This window comes from Leptonychotes weddellii, chromosome 8, assembly GCF_054177405.1.
Source record: "Leptonychotes weddellii isolate Sample4059 chromosome 8, ASM5417740v2, whole genome shotgun sequence".
NCBI lineage: Eukaryota > Metazoa > Chordata > Mammalia > Carnivora > Phocidae > Leptonychotes > Leptonychotes weddellii.
The window spans coordinates 123,635,151-123,660,171 of record NC_138376.1 but is presented as its reverse complement, the minus strand read 5'-3'; the positions used below and the strand labels follow the sequence as shown (position 1 = coordinate 123,660,171).

Sequence of the window (25,021 nt, the reverse complement as noted above, 5' to 3'; positions counted from 1 at the left end):
AGAGAGAGACACAGAGAGAGAGGGGACACAGTCAGGGAGAGTGGGAGAGGGAGAAGCAGGCTTCCCACTGAGCAAGGAACCCAATGCAGGGCTCAATCCCAGGACCCTGGGATCATGACCTGAGCCAAAGGCAAATGCCTAATGACTGAGCCACCCAGACACCTTGCTGCTTTTAAAATTCTCTCTTTATCACTACTTTTCACCATTTAAATTACTAGGTGTCTTGGTGCGGACCTCCTAAGGCTGATTTTGTTGGAGGCTCTCCATGACTCCTGGATTTGGATTTCTGTTTCCTTCTTCAGATTCAGGAAGTTTTCAGCTATTATTTCTTCAAATAAATTTTCTGCCCCCTTTTGTCTCCTCTCTCCTCTGGGACCCCCTACAATGCAAATGTTATTACACTTGATGATGTCACTGAGTTCCTTAAGTCTATTTTTATTTATTATTATTATTTTCCCCTCCTTCCTGTTCAGCTTGATTGCTTTCCATTACTCTGTCCTCCAGGTCACTGGTCTGTTCTTTGGCTTCCTCTAGTCTACTATTTATTCCACCTAGTGTATTTTCAATTTCAGTTATTGAGTTCTTCATCTCTGATTCATTTTTTGTGTTTTCGCTCTCTTTGTTAAGGGTCTCAATGAGGTCCTCCATTGTTTTCTCAAGTCCAGGGAGTATCTTTATGACCATTACTTGAAATTCTCTATTAGGCACATTACTTATCTCTGTTTTGCTTAGGTCTCTTGCTGTGATTTTATCCTGTTCTTTCGTTAGGACAAATTCCTCTGTCTCATTTTGTCTAATTCTGTGTCTGTTTATATGTGTTAGGAAAGTTAGCTTCATCTCCTGCTCTGGAAAGTAGTGGCCTTATGAAGAAGAGGTCCTGTAGTGCCCTGCAGTGTAGTGTCCCCTCTTCATCAGAACCTGGCACTTCAGGGGTGTCTCCTATATGTGATGTGTGTACCCTGCTGTTGTGGCTGATCCACTTTTGCCTTCAGTCTGTCATCTTCAATGGCTCTCTGCCTGTTGTGGGCAGTGTTTGATCCCTGTGGTGTTAGTTGACTGGTCTGGGGCCGAGTAGGGCTTGAATTGAGTCAGACTGGGGATTTACCAGAGATGCAGTAGCACCAAACTGCAGGGTACTTTCCCTGTGTTGTCCCCCAAGAAGCTTTCATTGGTGGGCAGGGCCTGCAGTCAGATCAGATGTCTGTCCCCAGCCCACTGCTGGAGCCTAATGACTGCTTCTGTATGGTGACTGCAGGTGGTTAAGAAGTGGGTAAGCCTTCCTAATCTTCTCATGTCCCTTCTGCTTGCTTGCTGGGCACGAATGCTACTATTTTGGAAGCCACTTGTTGAAAATGGCACAGACACAGAAGAGAAAAAAATCTGTGTCCTTGAATTGTTGCTTCAAAGAGAGCTGCGTGACCAAGAATACCCAGATTATGGGAGCAAGAACTAGTGTCTTAATGTGGAAAGGCAAATGTTGTGATTTCTTTATTACAGCAACTAACACTAATAACCCAGGGGTCTTCCCCTTCTGCCTGGTATAGTATCCTGTTATTCTTTGGGGAACAACTTCTTTTTACTCCATCATGGCTTGGTAAGTCTGTCTATTCCTGTGCTCTGTCCCCTTCTCTCCCCAGTTTGGCCCACTAGGTGGGTGTATGAACCAGGCTGGTCAAGTTCTCCATTTTTGGGTGCATAATCAGTTCAGGAATGGTTTCATGACTCAAACTGTATCAATAAGAATCTTCCTAAGCCTCAGCATCTGGGCAGTGGGAAAAGTAGTTTTCCTCTTCTTTGGACTCCTGTTTGGGAGAGCCTACAAACTGGTGGCATCTTGTCCTCTACGGTGGAACAGAAGACAGTGAGTGAGGCAGGAAGAACTGAAGCATGGAGACAGAGGCAGAACTCCATTATCACTGCTGGGTCTTTGAGGCCGGTGGTGCCTGAAGATAGTGTCTGGGTTCACTGCTTCTGTGAGCTGAAAATTCATTGAAATTATTGTATAAAACTTTTGTTTCGTTACTTCTTCTGCCTAGGCAAGTCGAGCAGGATCACTGTCGCAAGCCAACACACTGCCTGCTGTCAGTTCTGGCTCCATTCTTCTCTCCAGGCTTGTGGTACACAGTCCCTGCTCACTTGCTCGCAGCTCCATGAGAGCCACCAAGGAGAGCTCAGGGTTCTGCCCACTCCCCAGTCTGCTCATTTCTGAGTCCTTCCCACCTCAGGAAGTGGTGACACCTGATATCTTGAATCCAGAACCTCAGTTGCTCTCAATCTTCTCTCTCTCTCATTGTCTAGTTTATCAGTAAATCTTGTCTTTCTTCTTCCTTCTCATTTCTCTACTGTCTCACCTGCATTTTCTCCAAGAGCCTCCCAAGTGGATTCTCAGCTTCCACTCTTGTATCCCTGTAACTTATTCTCATGTAGTGACTAGAATAATCCCAGAAGTGCACATTCTTCTGCTAAAAACTGCAATGTCATTCCTTTGCTCTTCCAAAATTCTTCCTGTGACCTTCAAGGCTTTGCATGGTCTGGCTCTTCCCTGGTTTTCAACCTTACCTCTCATCCCTCTCTTGCCACTCCCTGCACTTGGGGTCCTGGACTCACCATTTCCCAGATCCCTCTCAGTTCTTCTGGGCCCTTGGGCCTTTGCACCTGCTGTTCCCACCAGAGGGAAGTTATTCCTTTCTTTCCCAACATGGCTATACTTCCTCAGAGAGGCCTCCAATCATCCTATTTAAATGTATTTCCTTCCCAGGAGAGTCTGTGATTGTCTATTTATTCTTTTACTTGTTTGTTACTTGCCTCTCTGCTTTAGAACCTAAGTTTAAAGGAGGCAGGGGTCTTGTGTTCTAATCATAGCTGAATCTCTGGGCCCCATGCCTAGCACATAGTTGGTGCTCCACAAAAACTCTTCTCTTCATGTGACAGGCCTTGAGGGGGTCCTCAGAAGGCAGTTTGAAACCCCTCAGACTAGAAATTCTCTATGGTACCTGTTGGTTTGTCTTCCTCCTGAACTAAGTGCAAATCGAATATAATATTTTGATTAATATCCACTTAGGTTGGAGTGATATTTTATCTTATTTATATGTGCTTTTATTTATTTATTTATTTTAAATTGAAATATAGTTGACATATAACATTATATTAGTTTTAGCTGTACAACATCATGGCTTGACAATTGCATGCATTATGAAGTGCTCACCACGATAGTGCAGTTACTACCATCTGTCAATATAAGATTTCTTGCATATTTTCTGATTACAGAGGTAGGAAATAGAAGAAATTCATACTTAAGTTTTGTTTTAATCGAGTACTTGTAAGGGGTTCCTTTTAACTCCTCAAAGGTTAAACTTGAACCCAAACACATGAATTTGTGGTGCTTTCAGTGCTGGAAGGATGTGGGTGACTGTATCTGTTATTCTCTTTACTTTGGCTATATTCAGCTGTCATTATGATTTTGGTGAAATAGAGATAGAATTTTAAAAAATAGATTTTGTGTTTTAATTTAATTTATTTTATTTTTTTTGAGTAGGCTCCATGCTCAGCATTGAGCCCAACATGGGGCTTGCACTCATGACCCTGAGATCAAGACCTGAGCTGAGATCAAGAGTCAGATGCTTAACCGGCTGAGCCACCCAGGCCCCCCTTGGCTTTATGTTTTGTTTTGTTTTTTTTTAAAGATTTTATTTACTTATTTGACAGAGAGAGAGAGACAGCGAGAGAGGGAACACAAGCAGGGGGAGTGGGAGAGGGAGAAGCAGGCTTCCCGCGGAGCAGGGAGCCCGATGCAGGGCTTGATCCCAGGAGCCTGGGATCATGACCTGAGCCGAAGGCAGACGCTTAATGACTGAGCCACCCAGGCGCCCCTAGGCTTTATGTTTTAGAGCAGTTGTAGATTAACAGCAAAACTGAGCAGAAAGTACAGAGATTTCCCATTTACCCCCTGGACCTCCTATAGCCTCTCCCACTATCAACGTTCCTCACCAGAGAAGTACATTTGTTATATTCAATGAACTTATATTGACAAATCATGATCACTCAAAGTCCTCAGTTGTTTATATTAGAGTTCACTCTCAGTGTTGTATATTCTATGGATTTTGATAAATATACAATGACATGCATCCATCATTAAAGTATCATACAAAATAGATTCACTGCCCTGAAAGTCCTCCGTGCTCCACCTGTCATTCCCATCCCCACAAGCCTCTGGCAACCGCTGATTTTTATTTTATTTTATTTTTTTACTGTCTCCATAGTTTTGTCTTTTCCAGAATATCATATACTTGGCATCATACAGAATGTAGCCTTTTCCCATTGGCTTCTTTCATTTAGTAATAGGCATTTAAGGTCCCTCCATGTCTTTTCATATCTTGGTACATCATTTTTTTCTAAGTGCTGAATAATGTTCCACTGTGTGGATGGATCACAGTTGATCTTGGTTGCTTGTAAGTCTCGGCAGTCATGAATAAAGCCCCTATATACATCTTTGCATAGGTTTTTGTGTGACTATAGGTATTCAACTCATTTGGGTAAATACCAAGGAGAGTGATTGCTAGATCCTATAGTGAGACTATGTTTAATTTTGTAGAAATGGAGTTTCAAAAAATTAACAAATAACTTTTAGATGGTTAAATGTTCACCCCAATGTGTGGAGAATCTTACCAGTAGCCAGGGCCTTGGCAAATGATCGTCAGGCTGTGCCCCACAAGGATCGGGCCAGGAGGGTGAGCATGGGCTGGGATCCAGCCTTCTCCTGCCCTAGTGTGAAGCTTCACCTGCTCCACTCCCACAAAACTGCCCTGCGAGTGAGCTTAGATCCTGCTAACTGTCTTCTCTCTCCTTGGGTCCTGGCCTAGCATCTTATCCTTGGGCCCGTTCTCTCATTTCTTCTCTTTCCCAGAGAATTCCTCTTCTCCAAGGCTGCTGGGGGTGTGGTGGGGAATGGAAAAAATTTTGTCTTTATCATACCCTGTAAATGTATCCCTTCCTCTTGAGTTCCTCATTCTAGAGCATGCCCTGGGCTCATCTGAAACCCAAGAAATCATCTGCCACCAGCTCCAAGTGTCAGATTGAATTCTCAGGCAGACCTCAAGGTTAAAAGACCTGTTTCCCTTGCTCTCCAACAGCTTTTAAAAGTCAATCCCCATAGGAAGCTCTGTTCTTCCCAGTGCAGGGGATACCTCAGGATGGTGTCCCCCTCTGCGCCCCCATTACCCAAAATGTATTTGCTCTCCGCCAGTAGGTGGCAGTATTCCCACACTTTTCTCTCTCACATGCGCTCTCCTAAACGCAGCATTTCTGTAAGAGCAGAGTGGGTTCAGGGTGTTGAGATAGTATTAGAGGAAGCCTCCAAAGGCACAAGACTTTTTTTGTTTTGTTCATCTGAGAACAGATAATCTTTTACCTGTTTTCATTTTAACCCTTTCTTTTTCTTTTGAAACAATCTCAAATTTACATAAAAGTTTGCAATTTATGTTTCAAGAACTTTTTTTTCCTCAGAATCTTTTGAAAGTAAGCTGCCCATGTGATGTCCCATCACCACAGAGAACCTTATCTGTATTTCCTGCAAACAAGGACATTCTTCTACATAGCCACTAGAGAGCCTTCAAAGTCAGGAAATGAACAACCGTACGTGACTATTCTGTGATTCTCAGATACCATCCAAGTTTCACCCTTTGTTCCCATTATGCCTTTTACAGCACAGGAATCCAGTCCCAAATCACCACTGTATTTAGTTATCATGTCTCCTAATATCCTTCAAGCTGGGAATGTTCTACAGTCTTCCCTTGTTTTCCATAACCTTAATACTTTTAAGATTACAGGTATTACTTCGTAGAATGTCCCTCAGTGTATCTGTGTCCTTACATGAGATTCAGTTTATGCATCTTTGGCAGGAATATCACAAAAGTGTTATGGATCCTTTTCACTGCTTCCTATCAGGTAGCTCAGGGTCTCAGCTTGTGCCGGGACCGGTGAGCTGTTGTGCCTCGACCCACTCAATTACGGTGATGTCTGGCAGTCACGTCCGTCGTAAAGACAGCCTAGTTCCCTTTGTAACTAACAAGACCTTTGGAGTTACTTTGAGACCATGTGAATAGCATGTTTATCATCAAATTTTTGAACTCCTCACTCACTTACTTCTACCAGTATGAACTGATGAATTGCTGTTTTATTCAGTGGTCTATTTGTTTCATATTTAGTCAGTGAGAACAGCTTCGAGGTGACTTCTATGTCCTTTTGACACACCCCATCATTAATTTCTGGCACAACATGTACAAAGTTCATATCGTACTTTCCTTGTCCCCCCATCTGCCATTTCTTCTAAGAGTTCTGGGTTCTTTTAGTGGAGAATGGTATTTAGAAACCAGATCGAGGAGCCAGATGAGCTCATTGTTTTTCAAGCACCCTTGCTCCCAGGTCTTTTTGTTGGACAGAGCTAAGGAATATGTGACTATGCATGTGAGTATGTGTACACACACACACACACACACGCTGACACTAACACACACAGACATAGGCACACACATACATATATAGACACACATAGATGCACACACATATACACACATAGATATGCACAGATACACATACATGCATGTACACACACATAAACACACGTATACACATACATACACACATAAAACACACACACAGATACCCACACGTACACTCGTGTATACACACCTAGATATACACATATGTGCACACACATATATGAAAATACCTATATACATATCAGACAATTACATCTACAGTTTTTTCTGTATGTGTATATACTGAAAACTATGAGTCTACATCAGAGCTCGCTACATAATTTGTGGGTCCCAGTGCAAAAGGAAAATGTGATGCTCCTTATTCAAAAAACAGAAAAAAAGTGCTGTGTAAGTTATTGAAATATAAAGCTTTTTCCTGTTTTCCACAGTTTCTCTCCAACTTGTCATGATGTCTTTCCATTTGCTATTTAATGTCACTCTAGGGAAAGAATAATTCAAAATTTAGATTATTCGCATGAATTTTACTCTTCATCTGTGTATTGTGCAATGCCAGTTTTCAGTGCAAATGTAAAAGCATTTAACTTGTATGTGGAATCACCTAGAATAATACATATTTTGTACAGGCACACGTATTTTGCTCTTACCAGAACAGCTATGACACTACACAAAACTGACTTAACTGTTTTTATTTTCCCTCCTGCTAGGTGCACGTTCTTCTAACACTGTCTGCTCAGCTTAGGCTCACTGATGACCAGGGGGGATGTAAGGAAAGGAGCTACAAATCGCGTGGGGGCCACAGGCAGGCCGCCCCAAGAGGGGCCACTGTGACATATACATTGTTTTAAATACAAGTTCCGTGAGAGATGGCCTCAGACCCTCCTGTCCCCCTGACAGCAGGAAATAAATCTCCCATGTGACAGGTGCCTTCCCTGTACCAGGAGGGAGAGACAGCCTATCACCAGGCATAGGGAATTTAGAGCCCAGATGCTGTATATATTCTTGTGACTTTCTACTAATTAGCTAGCCTGGCCCAAATTCTGTGGAGAATTCCTGACTAATTGAAGCTCTGGAAGTTGTTTTGTTTGTCCTGTCAATTCCTCACAGATTTATCATCTCTGTCTAAAAAGTATCAAAACTGTCTGTCTGGGTCGCTTCTTTCAGTCTCCATTTCATTCCTGGGCCTCCGTGAGCAGTCATCAACCTTTGTTTTTCTTGTGTTAATCTGTCTCATGTCAATTTAATTCTTAGCTCAACCAGAAGAGTCTTGACCAAAAGAATATTTCTTCCTCCCTGACAATTGCCACATCTTTCCCTTTCCTTCTAGGTCCATAGTTTCGGCAAAGTTAGTTGGCTCATACAATAGAGCATGAGTAAGGAAGAACACGGCCTTTTGTTTTTCTTAAAATACCGTTGTCTTCTAGCAAGTTCTAGTCCAAATGGAAAGTGTGGCTCTCAGAGCTGTCAGTCACAGAAGGAATGCGTTTCCTGTGTGCTGGCTTTGAGTCTCACTGAAGTCCCGGTGGGTCCATGAGAACCTGTGCTCAAGGGGCATGGCGGATGCCACATGCGAAGGGGACATCAGGGAATGACAGACATGTATTGCTGTATCTCCTCTGTGTATTCTAGACTCTATTGTCTTGTTAGACTTCATTTCCAGAGCACAAGTGCAAAAACAAAATTGCTAAGAATTTCGAGAAGGTGACGCAGAGTATGAAACAAAGTGTGGGGCTCTTCTGAGCTTGGGTCCCCACCGGCCTGCACAGGTCACGGGATCAGAAGGTTGGCCTTGGCTCTGGCATCTGACGATCCAGAGAACCTGCTTTAGAGGCTGCCATGGGTGTCGTTAGAAGGCCCCCATGTCCTGGACCCTGTGCAAAGGGTCATAGTGGGAAAAACACCCTTTGCTTTGCTTTGTACTTCGACACCCTTGGTCGGGGTTTTTAGCCTACATGCACAGTCTTGTGAAGGCTCAGAATGGGAAGCTTCCGACTAGGCCTGCAGTGAGTTTCTGTGGTATGCCATTTGAGTTCACTGGCTTCCGTTCACATCTTTCTTGCCCCTCAAGAAAAAGATTTCCTTGAGGCAAAAGTTCCTGTGTCAGGTTTTTCTTCCAAATCTTTTGTTCTGACTTATTTGGGTTACGAGATGCCATCCTTAGTTTTTAGGCATTTTAAGGAGGACCCAAGCGCCGTTGAGGGAAACCATGTGTGGGTGTCAGCCATGATGTTACCAACTGGTCTTATTTCCCCCACGTCTTGCCAAGGAGTTTCTTCCCTTGAGAAGGTGATCACATTTATCTGGGTTATGAATCTCTATCCCTATTTCTTTAAATATTCCACTTGTTCCTTCCACCTCTTTTTCTTCCTGGGAAAATCCACTTACTCTCTAAGATTCAGTGTAATGGTGCCTTTTTTTTGATGCCCCAGGCCTAACTGGTCAGTCCCTTGCAACCTGTCTGCTCTCGTCTCCGTTCTGGTGTGTACTGGTTTAAATGGTGATAATTGACTTCCAGGTTTGTGTTCTCCAAGAGGCTTCACGTTTCTCCAGGGTGGGAATTGGTCTTTACTCATTCTGAATCCCCAATGCTTCTCACAGGGCTTGACCCCTGGTTCATGGTCAGCCTCTCTAAAAACGGGTGCTCTGAACAGCTCTTTCCTTTAGCTAGTTTCTTCTCACATTTCAGTTTGGCATTTTCCTCTGTTTACCTGGCATGTGTTTTTGGTTGTGGAAAATGTAATAGAAAGCATTATCCCATATATTGACATGGCTTTGTTACCAATAACTAGAAGTTGTCTTAATAGACATCTAGTTATTGTCAGAGAGCAGAACATAAGAGTCTCTTTGGAAACCCAAACTGTCATTTTAAAGGCTCATTGCTAACCACTCTACAATAGTCCATCCAATTTATTTAAGCTTTTTGAAGGTTAACATGTTTCAATACATTTCTGGCTCTTTACTAGTTGTTGTTGTTGTTGTTTTTTAAACAATGGCTACAGATAGCATTTGGTCAGATTCATTTGAAAACACTTGCTTGGAGAGAATTATTGTGGGTATCCTTAATGACCTGCAACTCAGACTTTAAGGGTCCATTTATCTGTGTGTTTAAGCAGACCCAGAAACTGTCCTGTGGGACAAAGGATGGCCCTGGGCCACCTCCTGTGGAGAGAACCACCTTCTGTTCACGCACCCTGTAGTTTATCCTACAAATTCTACCTCAACCCAGCGGACAATGAAGGGGTGTGGACCCTCCCATATTTTGCAGTAGCAGTTTGAACCTTAGATAGTTGTCAGAGTAAAGCCCCAAACTCTCTCCTGACCAGTATTTGTAAAAGTCAACAAATAATATTTATAGGCATTTATATGAAGCATGACTGTACATCATGTGGAGATCATTCATGAGTGATAGGCTCTGATTCCTTGCCATCACCAGATTGGGCTAGATCTGCTAAAAATCATGCCTGGACTCGGCAGGCCATTGGATCGCTGCTCACGTGCACTGCATTATTTTAGTCTTCTATAGACCTTCTTTGCTGAACAGGTGAGCAGTACAAACAGTGGTTGAGAGCTTGGGCATCAGATACAGGTATTCCTGACTTGAATCCTGCTCTAACCCTGGCTCTTCCTCTTGCCACCTGTGTAACCACTGGCAAGTGATCTGATCTCCCTAAATGTCTGTTCTTTCATCTGTAACGTAGGGTATGAATGCCTTCTGACAGGGTTGTGACAAGAATTAAAATAATTCGCCTGCCTCATTTGGCACAACGCCTGGCTCATCATAAGTGCTCAGTGTATGTATTTAAAAACTACTTAAAACTTTCGACATAATTATTAACTGTGCATCAGTGAACTGTGCATTGGCATTCATGGGGGTAACATTATGACAGAGTTCCCTTGTGATGTCGTGGTAGGAATTTGCCAAGATGTTCATTTATTCATTTATTTATGAAGTATTTTTTGACTATTATTGCCAGGCATGATTCTTATTGCTGGTGATGGAGCAATGAGCAAAACATTAAATAATTCCTGCCCTCAAGAAGCTTATATTCTAGTTGCTGGTCAGTGGTGGGAGGCAATAAGCACAAAAAATAAGTAAATTTGGGCACCTGGCTGGCTCAGATGGTTAGGTGTCTGCCTTTGGCTCAGGTCGTGATCTCCAGGTCCTGGGATGGAGCCCCACATTGGGCTCCCAGCTTGGCGGGGAGTCTGCTTCTCCCTGTCCCTCTGCCTCTGCTTCTCCCCCTGCTTGTGCTCTGTCTCTCTCTCAAATAAAGAAATAAATCTTTAAAAAAATAAATTATTTAATATGTTAGAAGGCGAGAATGCTATGGAAATAGAACAAGAAAGTGGGGGAAGAGGGTGCATTTAAGAATGTGGTCATGGTGGGTCTCACTGGGAAGGTGTCCTTTGAGTGAACACTTGAAGAAAGTAGGGGTGAGGGGCACACTTGCCTGGTGGGAAGGGCACCCCACTAAAACCTTGGCATGGGAGTGAGTTTCTGGTGTGTTCCAGGAATGGCCAGGAGAACAATGTGGCTGGAGAGCAAGGAGGTAGCTGTGGGTAATGAAACTGGGGTCGGGGTGGGGGCATCGTTCACTTAGGCCTGTTGGCTTCGAGAAGGACATTGGTTTTTGCCCTGAATAAGATGAGAGCCATTGGAGGGTGTGAGTGAGGGAAATGTTGTTCAACTTGTGTCTCACTGTTTTCTTCCTCCTCTCTCTCTTCTTTTTTTAAGACTTTATATTTGAATAATCTCTACACTCAACGTGGGGTTCAAACTTATAACCCTGAGATCAAGAGTCACACGCTCTACTGACTGAGCCGGCTAGGAAACCCTCTCTTCTTTTTTTCTCTTTTCTTCTCTTCTCTCCTCCCCCCTTCCCTCCCCTCCCCTCTTCTTTCTTTCTTTCTTTCTTTCTTTCTTTCTTTCTTTCTTTCTTTCTTTCTTTCTTTCTTTCTTTCTTTCTTTCTTTCTTTCTTCTCATTCCTCTTCTTCTTCTTCTCTCCCTCTTCCTCCTTTGGGTAGATCAACAGGAAATTTTTTTCTTCAAATCGCAGTATCAGGTCAGCTCTGTCCCTGAGTAGATGCATGGTTTTCAGAGATTATGAAAAGTGTGAGTGGTGTGACTTTCCAGGCTGTGTCCTTTTGTTGAGAGCCAGAGGGCTAGTCTACATCCACTTTCAGGGCAAAGCTAGGGCCCCCTTTGGCAATAGAATGTTAGGTTGATGAAACCTGACTTGGTCATCTGCACAGCTTCCTCACAGCAGTAGGCAGCTTCAGAACACGTACCATCATTGGTTTTTACTATCTTGGCGTGATCGTTTGGTTAGTAGTGGTTTCCTCCACTAGACCATAAGCTCCATGAAGGCAAAGGTCATGGAGCTGTTTTAAAAATCAGCATTGTGTCCCCGGAACCCACTACACTGCCCTGTACACTTACAAATATTGGTTGAATGAAGAGCTAAGTTGTATCAGTGTGATAATTTCTATTTCCTTTGCTGCCATAATGCTAGAACCACACAGGAAACCTGTGTTCACAGAGCCGTAGGCAATTATATTATTGGATAAAATCTATCTGTTTAAGAATACATTGCAAGACTGTGGTTTGTGTCAACAAGATGTGGGTCACAGGGCCCAGCTTTTGTCGACTTAGCAACTGTCTGAAATGTCCCCTCTCTGCCAATTTGTTGGGAAGTCAGACAAGAAGATTTCAGAGGAATGGTAAGATTTGATAAGAAAACCCATTTGTGTGTGTGTGTGTGTGTGTGTGTGTAAATGAAAGAATTCAGGAGACTCAGTTTGGTGTTCTTTTATTTTAACTTAAATGATTCTTTTTAAAAAAGATTTTATTTATTTATTTATTTATTTATTTATTTATTTATTTATTTATGAGAGAGAGGGAGAGAGAGAGCACACACTTGAGCATGCGCAAGCCGGAGTGGGGGGAGGATACAGAGGAGGAGGGAGAGGGACAAGCAGATTCCACGTTGATCCCATGACCCTGAGATCATGACCAGAGCCAAAACCAAGAGTCGGACATTCAATTGACTGAGACACTCAGGTGCCCCTAACGTTAATGATTCTTAAATTAATATGAATACGTAAAAATACCAACCTATATAAAAATGTCTACTTTTATGGATCTTACACAACTATAAAACCAAATAAATATGTCATTTAATATGAACACAATTATGAAAGTGATATAATTCACAGGAACCACATCAGTGAACCTAAGGGTGCCTCCTGCGCGAACCCTGCCCTGCCTGCCCCCCACGCATGTTTCCCTTGGCAGCCTTGCACCCCATTCCCTACGGCGATGTGCTTCTCCCAACATTCCTCTTGCTCAAAATATTGCAAAATACATATTCTTTCTGCCATAGGCAATACAATTCACCTTTTACCTCCACTGGATTAAAAATGCCTCATTTATCTACTAAATTAGTTTCTGCTTAGTTCACCAAATTTAAAGTGGTATTACTCGATGACTAATCAATCAGCGCAACTGCAATGAAGTCACCTTGCTGTCCCTAGACATAAGGCAGATGTTCCGATAGCCCAGACAGTGCTTACATTAAAAGTTTATGCATTACAACTGAAATGAAAAATAATTAACGATTTACTAATTTGCTGTCAAAAAAATTGAGAGTGACCAACATCAGGCTAAATGGTGACTTACTGCCTATTCATTCAGACCCAAACAATCAATTTGGTATTTTTTCTTTCTCTGTGTGTGCATGGAGGGTATGTGTGTGTGTGTATTTGTGTGTGTGAGAGACAGAGAGAGGGAGGGAGGGAGCAAGAGAGAAGTTATTCTTGAAATGTACTTGTTTATTTTAGGCTAGTCCTTAAATTTGGGTGGGTACATAATTTCTTATGGAGATCTTTGAGGACAATCAAGAGTATGCTTGCCTCTGGTTATTTTCAAGATTCTTAACATTAAGTTGGCATTCTTAAGGGATGAAAGATACTACATTGTTCTAGTAAACAAATACAAGAATTTGAGAATGCATGTCCTGGGCAAATGCCAAGACTATTGCTTTTTATTTTCCACTTAAGTAAACTATTTTAAAATGTTCTTTGGAGATAGTGCTCGCCATTGTGTTATGTTTTAGACTGTTCATTAGAGAGTTTATCAAAAACTTACTGGTGTTTATTTAGATTATAATAAATGGCTTAATTATCTCTTTTTAGCCATTTGTAATTGTCACGAGGCCAACTTCAGTTAAAATGTCAAGTTACTTTTTTTCTTTATACAAATGTTTTATGGAGTGTTCTGTGAATTCTTCAAAAGTACAGTATATACTTTACTACTGCCAAGAATGTATATGCCTTAAATGTGAGTTTTTGAACTCTAACATCTGAGTTTGTTTAAAAACCAAATTGTGACATTAGTGTGGAATCACCATGTTGAAAATGCATGAGAGCTTCAATATTGAGATGACCATATTAACATAAAGTGTGGCAACTTCAGATTCAATTTCATGGTCTACTTTCTAGTTCTATGTGGGGAGCAATTCTAGTGCTTTACAAATAAAATACATTAACTCTTAACTAGTGAAATGCTCTGGCAGTAAAACTTAAATGCTTTGGTGTAAAGTTTTAGGATGGGATTTTAAAAGCTATCTTAATAACCGTTAGGATCCTAATAAAAATAATGAGCAAATCTTGTGGTAAGCAGACACAACACTGAGGCTATCACAATGGCCAAAATTCCATACGAGTAAATATGTCTATTAGCTAAGTTATGCTGTGACCCCCTACATTACGCCCAACTCTGACTGCGAACTAAAAATAATCAAATGACAATAGGTGTCTCCAAAGTCATGGATTTAGACTGTGAAATAGAATTTTACATGTTAACATTTTTATTCCATGGTCTGACTGTAATACAGCTTTGCTCCTTATCAAGGTCAGAATTAAATTTTAATACTGAATTTTAACATTTGTATATTTCACTAGTTAAGAGCTAATGTATTTTATTTGTAAAGCACTAGAATTACTAATTAGTAATTTTGGTAAAGTGTTATTATTCATGACATAAAACACTGATTTTTTCCCCTCTAGTTAAGATTATGCTGCATCAGCTATATTTGTGTGTGCGTGCGTGTGTGTGCTTGAAATTATGCAATATTTATCGTGTCTGTCACTATTTAATTTACTGACACATTGTAGAGTATGTAAATACAAAACAAATCATGTTAGAAGTTTCAGTTTGCATTTTGGGTTTTTCAAGGTGTTTATACAGATGTGTAGACAAACACGCACACTCAGTTGAACATCAGGTGACAAGCATGTGGAGCCATGAGCCTGATCATTGGTCCAAATTGAGGGTGGATCAGATAGGGTGTTTTGGTTGCAAGGAAAAAGAATCCCAACTCACACTGGCTTAACTAATGAGAACACTGGATGGCTCATGTAACAGAAATCTGAGGCCATAGTGGACTTTGGGGCTGGTTGAGCCAGAGGTTCATGTGGTCTTCCAGGATCCCGGTATTTTCTGTCTGTCCCCTCTGACATCCACAATATCAGCTTCAAGCAAAGGCTTGTTTTCTGAGTAGTTGTGGTTTGGTCAGCAGCTCAGTTAGGGCTTCATGCTTGTCTCTTCCCATCCAGTGGGAGGGAGGTCTGGTGTCCTGTGGTTCTCTGAAGTCAACCACAACGGATGGGGAGGCAAGGGAGAAAGGTAGGTGAGGCATGAATGCTACTCCTTAGCAGAAGGTACAGACCCGATCCAATAGCCAGGCTTCCTCTTCAAAGGGTGGGTCAAGGATTGAGCAGAGATGGTTAAAACCCGATCTCATGGGGCTGGGGTTCAGAGCCAAGAATGCCGTCATTTTGGTTAGGAGAGCCCGTGTGCTGGGGGAGGAATCTTGTTTCTGAAGGTGCTGGGGAAAGAATGAAGTGGGACATAGGAAGTTTTAAATCTCAGTTTCAGAACCCTGAGGATGCCAAGAATGGATGAGAAAACCAACTTCATGTGGAGCGGATGGGCCATCTCAGAGAACTCTTCAGATCTCGCTGCCTTTCTCTGGAGTGCGGTTTGGAGCCGGGGCTGTGGGTACTGATGGGGCTTATGTGGCTTCAGCTGCAGAAGGTAGGGAGTGGGCGGCATCATGACACAGAACAGGAAATACGTGGTGTATTCTGGCCCAAATATTCTGATTGAGTTAAGAGGCAGAGAAGAAATCCAGCCAATAGAACACATTGAATCTCATATGATATGCAGCAGGATGTTAAAATGGAGCTTTTAAAAATGTCAGTTTCAGCAGAGGCCCCCAAAGCCAAAAATAAAGACGCTATTTCTGGTTAAGGTCACATTCACGGGTATCCGGAGGTAAGGCTTCAATGTAACTTTTTGGGGTACACAATTCAACCCACAAGAGGGGGCTCCAAGAGGACCTTTGGAGAACTCAGTATGTGTCCCCTGGAGAGTCAGGGCACGTGAGTAAGGATCTAATTCTTTATAAGAGAAGTGTAAAGGGGAGAGGACGTGGCTGTTGCTGCCAGTCGGGGAGCAGGGAGGAGGGCGCTGACTGATTTGGCGGTTCCTAAGTCAATGGCGGGGCCAACATGTGGGTTTGTAGGAACGAGAAGTGGAATGCACTAAAAGGAAGCTGGCCTGGGGTCTTCTTAAAAGGCTCCCTCCCCAGGTGGGTCCTGGAGATGTGACCTCCAAGAGAGATTGATCCACCGAAAAGGGCTGGAAAGTGTAGCCAGGACTTCTCTGCCTGGATCCACACTGGGAATATTTCTACATGTAACCGTCTGTACCTTCATTAAGCTAAACATGCATCCTGACTGATGTCTCCAATTCTAATATATCACCATGTGGCTCATTCTGACCTTCTTGCTTACCTATAAATTCCTTCTCCATCAGTGCCTGCTCGACCTTCTGCTAGTCGTTACTTAATTATTTAATTGCAGTATACAGGATAGCAGCATTGCAGCTGTTGAGCTGTACACCCAAGGGAAGTAATTTTATCAACTAGAGAATGGTGCTTGTATGCAGTTCCTCTCTACCTTTTATTTTCTAGGCTCCATCCACTTCCAAAGTTACTTAGTGCAGCACCTTTCCCCAGCACCCCTCAGTGAGATTGTGTCATACATTTGTCATACAGTGAGATCCTTTGTCATAGTCTACCTTCCTTCCTGGGATTTTTTTGACTTCCTAAATGAATTTTTTGAAATGTGCATGCATTAAGTCTCAGTCTTTGTGCTGTAATGTGTTTTGGACTTTAACAATTGCACAGTGTCATATAGCCACCATGATAGTATCATGCCGAATAGTCTCACCATCCTAAAATCCCCTGTACTCCACCTTTTCGAACCCACCTCTCCACCCGAACCCTTGGTAACCGCTAATCTTTGAATCGTCTCTACATATTTGCCTTTTCCAGAATGTCATATAATTGGAATCATATAGTATGTAGCCTTTCCAGCCTGGTTTCTTTCACTTTGCCATATGCATTTAAATTTCTTTTATGTCATTTTGTGGCTTGATAGCTCATTTCTTTTCACGGCTGAATAATATTCTATCATATGGATATGCCGAAGTTTGTTTATCCATTCGTTTTTTGAAGCACATCTTGGTTGCATAGAACTTCTATAAACGTTCATTTACAGGCTTTTGTCTGGACACACGTTTTCAAATCAATTAGGTAAGTAGCTAGAAGTGTGATTGCTGGATCCTGTCGTAAGACTATGTTTAGCTTTGTCAGAAACTGTCCAATTGTCTTCCAAAGTCACTGCTCCATTTTGCCTGCCCACCAACAATGAATGGGAATTGCTGTTGCTCCACATCCTCACCAGCACTTGGTGTTGTCTGTGTATTGGATTTTGACCAATTTTTCTTTTTTTTTTTTTTAGAGAGGGAGTGAGAGAGTGTGGAGGAGGGGCAGAGAAAGAGGGGAAGAGAGAATCTTAAGCAGGCTCCGTGCCCATCACGGAGCCTGACACGGGGCTCAATCTCACGACCCTGAGATCATGACCTGAACACAAGTCAAGAGTCAGACGTTGAACCGAGTAAGCCACCCAGGTGCCCCAGATTTTGACCATTTTATTAAATGTGTAGTGATATCTCATTATTGTATTGTTTTAATTTTCAATTCCCTAATTACCAGCGATATTGAGCATCTTTTCCTATGCTATCACCACATCAGGAATGAAAAACATCAGTGTAGACAGAACGAATTACCTCTGGACTGAATAGGTCATTTTTTCTTTGACTAGAATATGCTCATCTGGAATGTTCCATCTGTACGTCTACTTTAGTGAAATGTCTGTTCAGATCTTTTGCACGTTTTCCAATTGGATTGTTCGCTTTGTTATTATTGAGTTTAAAATTTCTTTATACATTTTGGGTTCAAGTTCTTTATCAGATAATGTGTTTTGCAAATATTTTCTCCCACCCTGTGGCTGGTCTTCTCATTCTTTGAACAGTGTCTTTCCTAGAGCAAATGTTTTTAAATTTCAACAAAATCTAACTTAACTAATTTTTATTTCATGGATTGTGCTTTTGGTATTGTATCGGAAGAATCATTGCCAAATCAAAGGTCACATACATTTTATTCTGTATTTTCTCCTATAAGTTTTGTAGTTTTGCATCTTACATTTAGGTCTAGGACCTATTTTGAGTTAATTTTTGTGAAAAATTAAATAAATAAATATATTTTAAGAATTTAATTGTAAATAATCACTTGTTACATTTATCCATATTTGTACTACATGTGACTAATCAGGGTTAATCTGTGACCTTTTTCTCCATTACTCAGGTCACTCAAGAGTTTACAGCATGCATGTGCTTTGTTACTATCAGCGTGCACTCTAAAGCGGTTGCATTTTCCTTCTTATCTACTGCAAACTGTGTTCTTTCTCACTACCTCAGCTGGGGTGGACGTTCTTTCAGCACAATTGCACTTCTTAAATTAAAATCAATTCCCTTAGTCAATATCTCATTAGTTGGGATCCTTTAGTGATAACTCTAGAGTTAGAGAACTGTTGGGAAGGATTTATATGCTTTGAAATGGACATGTTCAAGTCATGAACATGGAACGAATGCGTTCAGGTCAGAAGTAAGTTCTTCTGTCTGCACTGATATTTTTCTCTCCTGATAACAGGGTTCTGCCCAGCTCCCTTCTTAACCTGGGAATCTGCATCTACCCGGCTCTTGGCTGTAGGCTGACCCTGTCACAGGCTTTTGGACAGTCCTGTGTCTAATGAGGAAGATACAGAAGGTCAGAAGCCCATGAGTTATCTAGTTATTCTTGCTGCTGGTTGTCTTGCAGTCTTGAGGTTGGATTGTCCATCTGAATTCTGACAATTTCCTGCATGGTCACTGCTTAGATACTAGATGTTTTAGATTCAACTTAGACCTTTGGCTAGAGTAGTCATGTCTTCCCTTCTTAATTCTTGGTGGCTTCATCTTTTAGTTTCAAACCTGCATATGCCTTTGTGACTTCCAGAAGTAATTAAAATTAGACAGTGCTTATGCCTAGAACCTCAGCCTTCATCTTGTGTGGATTCTGATTCTAGTTCTCTCCTGTTCAGCCCATCTAGCTCCATCTGAACCTGATGGGCCATCTCTTTCCCTCCCTTCCTCTCTTTCTCTCCCCCCACCTCCCTCTAACCTCTGGTAGACCCTCCTCAACTCCCACCGTCCCCTGTGTGGGCACAGTCCAAGGTGTCACTTCTTCCCAGGGGCCACACGTGTCTTTTCTATATTCATGCAAGAGCCCACACTGACTTGGCTCACACTGACTTGACACCATCTCTCTCAACCCCTTCTCTGCCTTCCTCGCTCAGCTGGGGCTCCATGTTCTCTGCCTGCCCTCCACACTCAACTCTAGCACAGTTTCCCAAGCCTGTCGGTCATGCTCCATCTGTCCTCCTGGTCTTTGCCCAGAGGTCCCTCCAACTCTCCAAACCAGGTAGTGTTTGCTCCTCAAGGACTGGGCGAGCATCAGCTCTTTCTGGAAGTCACTGTGCATCCCTTGCCCTCTCCATCCTGTGCTTCACGGCTGCTTCTTGTTCATCCACCTCCTTATGTTACTTGATTAACTGAACCAATATATAAATAAATGAATACATTTGCTACTTTATCAATTTGCCAACTTAGAGACCCAAGAGTTTTTGCTTTACTGAGTATTCAAGGATTATGAAATTCCCTTGTGGGCTGAATCTCTCTCCGGCACACCAGGAAGCAGCGCATGGAAAGAAAAGGAGACTGGGTGAAGAATGGAGGTTAGTGAGGGCACAGGGAACGTGGGCACAGGACAAGGGATGAGGGTCTGTGCCCTGTCCGGGGCTGCCTGGAGGACGGAGGTGCCTGGGACTGGTGTGAGGAACTGGTCATTTTAGTGCTGGTCACGAGTTGGTTCTATCCTCCCTGGACAGGCGGATTTCTCTGGTGACAGAGGGTAGACCCTGCTGCAGTCACAGCTAATGCATGCATTCTCAGTGGTGGGGGATGGGAGGGGGAGGATATCACAAATACTGTTCTTGGGAGGCAAAAAACCCCATCTTAGATATTGCAGTGGTCTGTGGCCTTCCAAACAGCCTCAATCCACAGTATATCAGTGTATCTGTGGCATTAAAATTTTATGCAAGGGGGTGATTAGGACACAAATGCCTAATATGGCTTCTGGGGAGGAGGATAAGAAGGTTGGGAAAAATGGGGCTGACAGACGGTTTTCAAGCCAAGGAAGAGACTCTGGCCAGGGTCCTGGAGAATGGTGACGTTTCTGCACAGCCCAAAGCTGCCCAGCCGAGGGGTGAGTGGGGCTGAGTTCAGCCACTCTGTGGGGCGGCCCTGAGTCTTGTCCACCCACAGGGGGGCTCTCATATTTGCACCAGGCAAGCTGTATACTCCTGGAGGCCCTCGATCTGGCAGTCCTACCTGCTCACGCTTGAGCCTGAGCTGGCAGTGTCCGGAGGTTCAGACTAAAATAAGAACTGCAGGTGCTTCTGGGTGGCTCAGTCATTAAGCGTCTGCCTGTGGCTCAGGTCATGATCCCAGGGTCCTGGGATCGAGCCCCGCATCAGGCTCCCTGCTCCGCGGGAAGCCTGCTTTCTCCCTCTCCCACTCCCCCTGCTTGCGTTCCCTCTCTCGCTGTGTCTCTCTCTGTCAAATAAATAAATAAAATCTTTAAAAAAAAAAAAAGAACTGAATTACCGGCAGGTCAGCTGAGCGGGAATTTGACTGACAGAGAGCTCGGCGCCATTGCTAGGGTGAAGCAGGAATGCGGGTCATTTTAAGGACAGGTGAGTCCTTGTACAGCCGGAGACATGTTGGTTCTGCTCCCCAGGTGGAAAGTGCCCCGGAGCAAGGTGGGGGTGTGGGAGCGGAGCAACAGCCCTGGAAACGCCAGCCACCCCTGGGCTTCTGTGATGTGGGGCTGCTCTATCAGCTGAAAGTCAAGGCCAGCGCATGAACCCTTCTATTACTGGGAACTGGTTATACTATCCTAAATCAAAACCCTTTGGTTTGCCTTTTAGAATCCTCTCACCCTGCAAGTCCCAAAGGAAACCCAAATAGAGAAAAAGAACTGCAGAAAAGTGGGAAAATTGCCAGCTTATTTTTCCTCCTCCTTTCCTTTGACTCGGTTGGGCTGTGGTAATGGATACATAGGTAATGAGTCTGTTTGTATATACACTTTTATTGATAGACTATCAGTCAGTAAGTGTCAAACAAACCCTGAAAGACAAGGCAGTGCTGGGTGCACACGGATGGTTGTCATTCTGTGTCATGAATTACAGGATGATGCAAGCGTCGCCGCCCCCCCTTGAAATAGGGGGCTGTCTCGGGCTGGTTGGCTCCGGGGGCCAGGGCAGGGCACGGGTGAGGTCAGGGCTGTGGGCTCTGCTCCATCCCACACCCACATCAAGCCACGCCAAGGGCTATCTGGTGACACGTGTGGGTAGGCTGGCACCAGCCCACCTCGCTGACTCGGGAACATCTCCAACCCTCGGCTGCAATGCGGGTGGGTCAGGGAGGTAATTTTCACATGAGACCGGCATGCTCCATACCACAGACTCATAGAGCTTCTTTGCTGTTTTCTACAAATGGAAAAGTTAGATTGTTTATTTTTCTGTGGGAAGGCTGTTTAGTTCTGCGGGTGAGGATGAAGACTGTCTCCCCGAGACTCACCAGATCAGACACGCTGCCAAGTCTGTTGTTAACATCTTTTTTTTTTCTTTTAAGACTTATTTATTTATTTGAGAGAGAGAGAATGCGAGTGGGGTGGGGAAGGGCAGTGGGGGAGAATCTTCAAGCAGACCTCCTGCTGAGCGTGGATTTCCCCATGCGGGGCTCGATCCCCCGCCCCATGAGATCATGACCTGAGCCGAAACCCGAGAGTTGGACGCTCAACCGACTGAGCCCGTTGTGAACATCTTGTGCTCAGTGTGACCATCCTCCGATGGGGCCGAGCCAGCATGGTGGCCAGTGAGGAACTCGGAGTGAGCAGGCCCAGGCAGGCAGAGGGGCGGAGCGTGGCAGGAAGGGAGGAACACGCGGTGTCCAGCTTCCAAAGAGGTGATGCGGCGGAGCAAGCCGCAGCCGTTGGAACAATGACAAAGTGGGTTTGTGCTATCCTCCTCTCCTGCGCGACCCCATGCGGGCCCCCTCTCCTTCCTTAGCACGGTGGCACGAGAGGTTGCCTGTAATGTGGAGCTTGGGCAGACAGTCTAGATCTTTCAGGGAACACAGATGGGGCAAACTTCCCGGACTGCCATCACTGTGCCCTCCCCAATAAAACTGCTGGTTGTAAGATTAAAACATTTTCAGTTTTATTAGATAGCGTGTGCCAACTTGCTCTCCAAAGCTGTCCTTGCCTACTCTTGATACTTTTACATCCGAATTTTTTGCTAGTCTTTTATGGGTGAAAAATGCTATCTCTGCCTTGATTTGGAGGGTTTTTTTTTTTAAGATTTTATTTACTTATTTGAGAGAGTGAGAGAGAGCACAAATAGGGGGAGCGGCAGGCAGAGGGAGAAGCAGACTCCCTGCTGAGCAGGGAGCCCGATGTGAGGCTCGATCGCAGGACCTTGGCATCATGACCTGAGCCGAAGGCAGACATTAACCCGCTGAGCCACCCAGGCACCCCGATTTAGACTTTTCTAATTACCAGTGGAGTTGAGCTTTTTTTCCCATTGAACTTTTTTCCAATTAGTGTACTGGCTGTTTGCATTCCTTCCTCTGAGAACTATATAGTCATCACCTTTGCATGTTATTATTGGGTGTTTGCTGTTTTCTTAGTGATTTGTAAGTTGTAAAAAAGTATATATTTGGATACGAATTCTTAGTTTGTTCTATGTAGGGCAAAGACTTTCTCCAGTCCGTGACTTCTCTCTTAATTCTGTTTATGGCATCTTTTGAAAAATTGGAAGTTTTGCATTTGACAGAGTCAAACATTCTCCCTTATCACTCATGTTTTTGGTGTCACGGTTAAGAGAAACTTACTACACTGAAGTCACAAATATAGTCTTATACTTTTTACTAATAATTTTAAGATATTTTTCTTCTTTCCCATTTGGATCTTTGATCAATCTGATGCTGATTTTGGGGGTATGAGTCTAATTTAACTTTTCTTTTTTTTATTGAAGTATAATTAACATAGAGTGTTAATGTCAGGTGTACGGTCTAGTGATCCAACAATTCTTTGCATGACTCAGTGCTCATCACAATAAGTGTACTGCTTTAACTTTTCAATACAAAAAGTCAACTGCCCTAATACTATTTATTGGGTGGCTCATCAGTTCTCCACCGGTTGGTACTGCCATCCTATCATATCCCAAGTTACCACATATATACAGGTCAATTTCTGGGCTCTCTTTCTGATTCAATGAATTTTTTTTTATCAATTCTTTTGATAAACTTTTAAAAACCATTTTATTGAGGTGTAATTAATATACAATATGCTGAATGTATTTAGTTTTTAATTTCATGAGCTCTCTGTATTTATATATTCTAGTTTTTGTTCATTGATTTAATATTTATTTATTTTTGAGTATAGTGAACACAAAATGTTACATTAGTTCCAGGTGTATGACACAGTGATTCAACATGTTTATACATTACGTCATGCTCACCACAAGTGTCGATAGCTACCATCTGTCCCCATGCATTGGTGTTACAATATCATTAACTATATCCCCCATGTTGTGTCTTCTATTCCTGTGACTTTTTCATTCCATAACTGGGAGCCTGTATCTTCCACTCCAGTTCACCCATTTTGCCCCTCCCCTCACTCACCTCTCCTCTGGCGACCACTGGTTTGTTCTCCGTATTTATAGGTTTTAGCTTCTTGACCTGAATATTTATCTCATTAATTTGTGCATTTTTTTAAAAATATGCTTCCTGTTTTAGCTACATCCAATAAATGTTGATGGGTAGTTCTTTCGTTGTTCATTCTAAGTACTTGGGAACTTTCATGTGAGTTTTTCCTTTACCAAGAATTTTTAAAGATATCTGCTCTCTAATTCCAAGGATATTTTTATTTTTTAATTAAAAAATGTATTGCTTCCAATTGTATTGCATTATGATCACAGCACCTGGTTTTCATGGTACAAATATTTTGGAGTGTGTTGAGAATTGCTTTGTTTTCATAAAATATTATATATTATCTGTTTACTGGGATGTATATCAAGCTGTTTGATTGCATTGCTTGAATCATTTGTGCTCTTATTATGCTTGATGTAACAGTTTCTGATGGCAATATGTTTAAAAAAAAAACCTCATTATGATTGTGGATTTGTCAATTTCTCTTTCTAATTCTGGTAATTTTTGGCATATATATTTGAAGGGAATTTTTTATTGTTATGTTAATCACCATACATTACATCATTAGTTTTTGATGTAGTGTTCCATGATTCATTGTTTGTGCATAACACCCAGTGCTCCATGCAGAACGTGTCCTCTTTAATACCCATCACCAGACTAACCCATCCTCCCACCCCCTCCCCTCTAGAACCCTCAGTTTGTTTTTCAGAGTCCATCGTCTCTCATGGTTCGTCTCCCCTGAAGTGAATTTTGTTAGGTGAAGCAAATTAATGATTTTTATATCTTATTCGTTATTTTCCCCTTTAATTATTAAGTAATGTCTGTATCTTCATTAATATATTTTTCTTTAATTTTATTTGACTAAATACTACTAAACTGGCTTTATTTTCAACTTTTTATTTATTTATTTATTTATTTTTTAATATTAAGAAGGATTTCTTTTTTTTTTTTTAAAGATTTTTTTAAAATTTTTATTTATTTGAGAGAGAGAGAATGAGAGAGAGAGAACACCTGAGAGGGGACAGGGTCAGAGGACGAAGCAGACTCCCTGCCGAGCAGGAAGCCCGATGCGGGACTCGATCCAGGGACTCCAGGATCATGACCTGAGCCGAAGGCAGTCGCTTAACCAACTGAGCCACCCAGGCGCCCCGATTTTCAACTTTTTAAAAAGATTTTATTTAGGGTACCTGGGTGGCTCAGATGGTTGGGCGTCTGCCTTCGGCTCAGGTCATGATCCCAGCGTCC

At 42.7% G+C, this 25,021-nt stretch overlaps 1 long non-coding RNA gene across 2 annotated transcripts in view; it reads left to right on the top strand.

The window, feature by feature from the left end:
• Positions 1-12,455: 12,455 nt before the first annotated feature.
• The window catches only part of LOC115940911 (uncharacterized), a 27,823-nt gene continuing 15,257 nt past the window's right edge, over positions 12,456-25,021 (top strand). The window contains exons 1-4 of one of the 2 annotated variants that reach the window (XR_014148042.1): positions 12,456-18,731; positions 19,613-19,737; positions 20,675-20,757; positions 20,992-21,124. This is a non-coding gene — a long non-coding RNA (uncharacterized LOC115940911). Of the gene's footprint in view, positions 19,738-20,674; positions 20,758-20,991; positions 21,125-25,021 lie in introns of both variants that reach the window. The other variant, XR_014148041.1, reaches the window with a different exon arrangement.